The sequence below is a fragment of the Oryctolagus cuniculus genome, chromosome 3 (genome assembly GCF_051225735.1).
Source record: "Oryctolagus cuniculus isolate XC-2025 breed Fujian yellow rabbit chromosome 3, ASM5122573v1, whole genome shotgun sequence".
Classification (NCBI taxonomy): Eukaryota; Metazoa; Chordata; class Mammalia; order Lagomorpha; family Leporidae; genus Oryctolagus; species Oryctolagus cuniculus.
Genome location: NC_142869.1, coordinates 184,983,897 through 184,990,355, shown reverse-complemented (window position 1 = coordinate 184,990,355; position 6,459 = coordinate 184,983,897).

The window sequence follows — 6,459 nt, the reverse complement described above, 5'->3', positions numbered from 1 at the left end:
TGAAAGTCAGAGTTACAGAGAGAGGGAGAGATAGAGAGAGATCTTCCATCCGCTGGTTCACATCCCAGATGGCCACAAGGGCCTGGGCTGGACCAGGCTGAAGCCAGGAGCCAGGAGCTTCCTCTGGGTCTCCCACATGGGTGGCAGGGGCCCAAACACTTGGGCCATCCGCTGGTGTCTTTCCCAGGCCGTTAGCAGGGAGCTGGATCAGAAGTGGAGCAGCCAGCCCGCAAACCGGCTTCCACTTTGGATGCCAGCGTCCCAGGCAGTGCTTTTACCTGTTATGCCACAATACCAGCCCCCAGAACTTAATTTTTCTTCTAACTATTTTTGAACCTGAAAAATTTTAATAATAAATTTTTAAGGTTCCTAATGGTAGAAAACTTAATTTAGTCATACTCTTGCTTATTTAGGTTTTGTGTCTGCCTTGCTTTTGGTCTTCATTTCAGGTTTAAATTCAGTCAGTACAACATTCAATCTCTTTACTGTGGGGCCCCTTTGTGGTGGAATGAGAGCCCCCACCACCATCCTCCTCTCAGAACGAATCTACCTCAACACCCCTTGAAGGCCCAGAAGTTTAATAGGGCCATGGCATAGGTTGGGAGAGACCCTGGAGTTTGGGACATCACTGGTTCACACTGGCATATGCAAGGATACTTCCCAAAGTTTATGGAAGATAGAATTAGAATATAAGTTTATTTTGGTGCAAAAAATGTTTGAAATCCATGTATAGTTTTTTCATAATGCATGTTTTCCTTGAACCTGTACAATATCCCTCAGTCAGAATATGCCTTGTTTGCTGGAGCTCCCAGCTGCTGGCAATCCCATGGAATCCACCGAGACAGTGAGAGACGGTCTCTGACTCGCAGCTCACAGCATCATCTCAACAAGGAGGCCTCAGTTCAGCCTGGCCTCTCCGCTGCTTCCGAGGGTAGGGGACTCTTTCCTTGGTCCCCTAAAGCTGACAGAATCTCTCACTGATTTTCTTAAACTTCCCTGGAAGCTCTCAAACTTCTACCCACTGCTACCTCGTGGGGGTGGGGGGGTGGGGCAGGGGCTCCTTGCAGGCACCCTTGCCCCTGCTCTCCCAGCAGCCTCCTCTTCAGCGCCAACAACCCGAATCACTGCTCTCACATCCTGGGGGCACGAGCAGAGGGTGGGTGGGCAACAGTGGTGGCATCAGGTGGGGGCATCCATAGGGATGGGATTGTGGAGAGTTTTAGATTCAGTGGGAGCCAGAACAAGAACGAGGGACAGAATGAAAGCTGTAATAAAGGAAGAAGAATTTATGGGCATCACTGCCACCTCCTAAAGAAAACAGCCCAATCCTGTATTCACCTTCATTAAAATCAACCAGATGTCCTTGTAGGTGGACAGGGAGTTGCAGCTGATGGAATGAAGACACATTCTAGTGGATAGCCCTTGTTTTACAAAAAAAAAAAAAAAAAGCCTTGACCCAGCTGAACCCCATTTAAGGATGGCAAGCAACCTCACTTTTGTGTTGTAAAAAGCCAAAACTCCCCTCATTATAATGTAAAATGTCTCTTGAAAGCGAATGTGGAATGCATGTAACTGCCCAACTTGGTGGACATGTACACCTGCCACACCTCACCACTTAAAAATTCTTTATTTATGGGGGGGGGGGGGAGTGTTTCCATCTACTGGTTCACTTCCCAAATGCTGGCAATAGCCAGGGCTAGGCCAGGCTGAACCAGGAGCTAGGCGCTGCATCTGGGTCTCCCGTGTGGGAGGTATGAACCCAGATACTTGGATTGGAAGCAGAGTAGCCGGACCTCCATGAGGAGCTACAGTCCGGGCAGCAGCACTACAAGCAGCAGCTCGGCCTGCTGTGCCACGATGCTGGCCCAGAATATCACAGAATATCAACTCAGACCCCAAAGTCTGCTTGCCAAGACGTGGAGCTTTTCAAAGTGCGGCTCCAAAATGTAGGGTGTACACTGAGTACAGGGAAGGGGTGTCAACTTTGTCCCAGGTGGTGTTGGGGGACTCCAGGTAAGTCTCAACTTTGAAAGATGGGCATTCAAAAATAAAGTGCCGGCGCCGCGGCTCACGAGGCTAATCCTCCGCTTGCGGTGCTGGCACACCGGGTTCTAGTCCCGGTTGGGGCGCCGGATTCTGTCCCGGTTGCCCCTCTTCCAGTCCAGCTCTCTGCTGTGGCCTGGGAAGGCAGTGGAGGATGGCCCAAGTGCTTGGGCCCTGCACCCGCATGGGAGACCAGGAGAAGCACCTGGCTCCTAGCTTCGGATCAGCGCGGTGCGCCAGCCGAAGTGCGCCAGCTGCAGCGGCCAGTGGGGGGTGAACCAACGGCAAAGGAAGACCTTTCTCTCTGTCTCTCTCTCACTGTCCACTCTGCCTGTAAAAAAAAAATAAAATAAATAAAATAAATTAAAATAAAGGGAGCAGCAAGTGCAGAGTAGGGTGGCCTCCAAATCGCTGGGGCATAAAAACAGTGGCAGCTTCAGCCTGAGAGTCGGATGCACGAGGAAGAAACATGAAGGTGGAGAAAAGACATTTGGGAAAAGATTCTGTTTCTCTGAAGATTGTTCCCAGACCACCCAGATCAGAATCCCCTGCAGAAAATTGAATATGGAGATGAGCCCAAACACCTGCTTTTACGGAAGCTTCCCAGGTGATTCTTATGCAAAGTAATAGTCCAGCAACCACAACAGGCCTTTGCGTTGTGGCGCGGAGGGCTAAGCCTCTGCTTGCATATCTGGCATCCCATATGAATGCTGTCATCCCCCAGCAGAGTCCAGGCTGCTCCACTTCCCAGCCAGCTCCCAGCTAATGGCCTGGGAAAGCAGCAGAGGGTGGCCCAAGTCTTTGGACCCCTGCCACCCAAGTGGGAGACCAGGATGGAGTTCCTGACTCCTGGCTTCAGGCTGGCTGAACCCTGACCATCCCAGACATTTGGGGAGTGAACCAGCAGATGGAAGATCTGTTTCTGTCTGTAACTCTGCCTATCAAATAAATAATTATTTGAAAAATAAAAAATTATTTGAAAGACAGAGTCACAGAGAGAGGTAGAGATATAGAGAGAGGTCTTCCATCTGCTGGTTCTTCCATCTGCTGGTTCACTTCCCAGATGAATGCAACGGCCGGAGCTGCGCCGATCCGAAGTCAGGAGCTTCTTCCAGGTCTCCAATGTGGGTGCAGGGGCCCAAAGACTTGGGCCATCTTCTACTGCTTTCCTAGGCCATAGCAGAGAGCTGGACTGGAAGAGGAGCAGCCGGGACTGGAACCAGTGCTCATATGGGATGCCAGTGCTGCAGGCGGTGGCTTTACCTGGTATGCCACAGTGCTGACCCCAGTAGTTTGTTTTTAAGATTTATTTGAGTCCCAGCTGTTCCACTTCTGATCAAGCTCTCTGTTATGGCCTGGGAAAACAGTAGAAGATGGCCCAACTACTTGGGCCCCTGCACCCACATTGGAGACCTGGAGGAAGCTTCTGGCTTCTGGCTTCGGATTGTCCCAGCCCTGGCCATTGTGGCCATTTGGGGACTGAACTAGCAGATGGAAGACCTCTCATTCTCTCTGCCTCTGCCTCTCTGTAACTCTACCTTTCAAATAAATAAATCTTTATAATATTTGCATATAACCTACACACACAGGCCATCTGCTTTAAATGACCTCCAGATTTACTTATATCTAATAGCTACTATTCTGTATCATTTAGGGAACAGTGATGTTCAGCTTAGAATTTTGTTTCAAACATTGCTGACCCCTGGTTGGTTACATTCCTGCATGGGGATCCCACAGATGCAGAGAGCTGACAAGCTGTTGATTGTCATTAAGTAGTGGAATTTGGAGATTGGATTAAAGGATTTGTTTGAGAAAGGTGAATTTTTTTTACAAGATTTATTTATTTTAAAGAGTTACAGAGAGAGGGGGAAAAGAGAGAGAGAGAGAGAGAGAGAGAGATTTTCTACCTGCTGGTTCACTCCCTAGATGGCCACAAGGGCCAGGGCTGGGTCAAACAGAAGCCCGAGCCAGGAGCTTCATCCAGGTCTCCATGTAAGTGCAGGGGCCCGAGGACTTGAGCCATCTTCTGCTGCTTTTCCCAGGCCATTAGCAGGGAACCAGATCGGAAGTGGAGCAGCATGAACAGGTGATGCCTGGAGCTTAACCTGCGAAACCACGGCCCACGGCCCACATCCCATGGCCCCAAAGTAGTCTTTCTTTTAAAAAAAAAATTTTTTTTTATTTATTTGAAAGCGATAGAGAGAGAGAGAGAGAGAGAGAGAGAGAGGTCTTTGTTCATTCCCCAAATGGCCGCTACAGTCAGAGCTGAGCCTATCTGAAGCCAAGAGCCAGGAGCCAGGAGCCAGGAGCCAGGCGCTTGCTCTGGGTCTCTCAGTGGGTGCCGACACTGCAGGCCAGGGCTTTAACCTGCTGTGCCGCAGCACTGGCCCTGCAAGGTGAAGTCTTGAAGAGGCTGGGATGCCCCGAGTTTCCCTTTTTGCTGTGCTGTCGGCTCTTCCTGGACCTTGTCCATTTTAGCCAAGCCTCTCCTTCCCATCTCACTGCTAAGATTCCGCACCACTTCCTTTGCTCTTTAAAGGAAAGGACGGAGAGACTTTTCAAAGTCATGTGTAAGCCACTGCTTGTTTTTCCACCCTGTTTCTACCCTTCAAGCTCTTTGAAGGTTACATTTCGAGCCCAAGTACATAACTTCAGGTTTCAGAAGGTGGAGGGTTCAAGGAGGAAAGGAAAAATGTTGAACTTGTCAATTTTTGGACATCAGTATTGAGATTTAAAAATTTCTTTGTGATGCCAAACTTACGCAATTTAGGCATCTGCAAATCTTTATTATATGTTAATTCCTTGGAAAATGGACTCCTTTTGTTCATCTAAAAAGCTAATCACTGACTAAAAATTCACCTTTTTTCACTGGGGGAATCCTTCAAAATTTCCCACTTGCAAGAAAATCTCCCTCCTCATCCCTTCCCTCCAGGGATGAGTCAATTCAGGCTTCAAAATGCAGGCTGCCTTATGGCAGCCACCTGCAGCGCCAGCACCCTGCATGGGCACCTGCTCCAGCCCCAGCTGCTCCTCTTCTGATCCAGCGCCCCGCTGACGGCCCGGGAAAAGCAAGGGATGGCCCAGGTCCCCTGGCCAGGAAGAGGAGACAAGGGATGGCCCGGGTTCCCTGGCCCGGGAGAGGCGACAAGGGATGGCCCGGGTCCCCTGGCCCAGGAGAGGGGACAAGGGATGGCCGGGTCCTCTGGCCCAGGAGAGGCGACAAGGGATGGCCCGGGTCCCCTGGCCCGGGAGAGGCGACAAGGGATGGCCGGGTCCCCTGGCCCAGGAGAGGCGACAAGGGATGGCCGGGTCCCCTGGTCCGGGAGAGGCGACAGGGGATGGCCCGGGTCCCCTGGCCGGGGAGAGGCGACAAGGGATGGCCGGGTCCCCTGGCCCGGGAGAGGCGACAAGGGATGGCCGGGTCCCCTGGCCGGGGAGAGGCGACAAGGGATGGCCGGGTTCCCTGGCCCGGGAGAGGCGACAAGGGATGGCCGGGTCCCCTGGCCGGGGAGAGGCGACAAGGGATGGCCCGGGTCCCCTGGCCCGGGAGAGGCGACAAGGGATGGCCCGGGTCCCCTGGCCCGGGAGAGGCGACAAGGGATGGCCGGGTCCCCTGGCCAGGAAGAGGAGACAAGGGATGGCCCAGGTCCCCTGGCCGGGGAGAGGCGACAAGGGATGGCCCGGGTCCCCTGGCCCAGGAGAGGCGACAAGGGATGGCCGGGTCCCCTGGCCAGGAAGAGGAGACAAGGGATGGCCCAGGTCCCCTGGCCGGGGAGAGGCGACAAGGGATGGCCCGGGTCCCCTGGCCCAGGAGAGGCGACAAGGGATGGGCCGGGTCCCCTGGCCGGGGAGAGGCGACAAGGGATGGCCCGGGTCCCCTGGTCCGGGAGAGGCGACAAGGGATGGCCCGGGTTCCCTGGCCGGGGAGAGGCGATGCCCAGGTTCCCGGGCCCCTGCACCCACGTGCGAGACTCGGAGTAAGCTCCTGGCTCCCGGCTTCCGTCGGGGCATTGTGGCCTTTGGGGAGTGAACCAGCGGACGGAAGATCTCTTTCTCCCTCCGTCTCCCTCTGACTTTCACAGACATAAATCTTAAAACCACCACCCACAGCCTCCATGCTGCCTCCCCAGCAGCGCTTTCACACAGCGTCTTTTTACTCTTTCCTTACTCGTGCTTCGCTACCGCCATTTCAACCCGCTCCAGCCTCCCTGGAGCCGCCCACCACACAGGCTCCTCCCCCAAGACGCCTCAGCGGAGCGAAGCCCGAGTTTCCTACTCAGTTACGCGGAGGAGTAGAGAACGCGCAGCCCCGCCCCGTGGGAGGAGCTAACACCAGCGGGCCCAATTAGGCGTCCGGTCGTTAACAAACGGACCCTTCATCTTGCCAGAGCAGAGAAACACACGCAGACGCCCAAT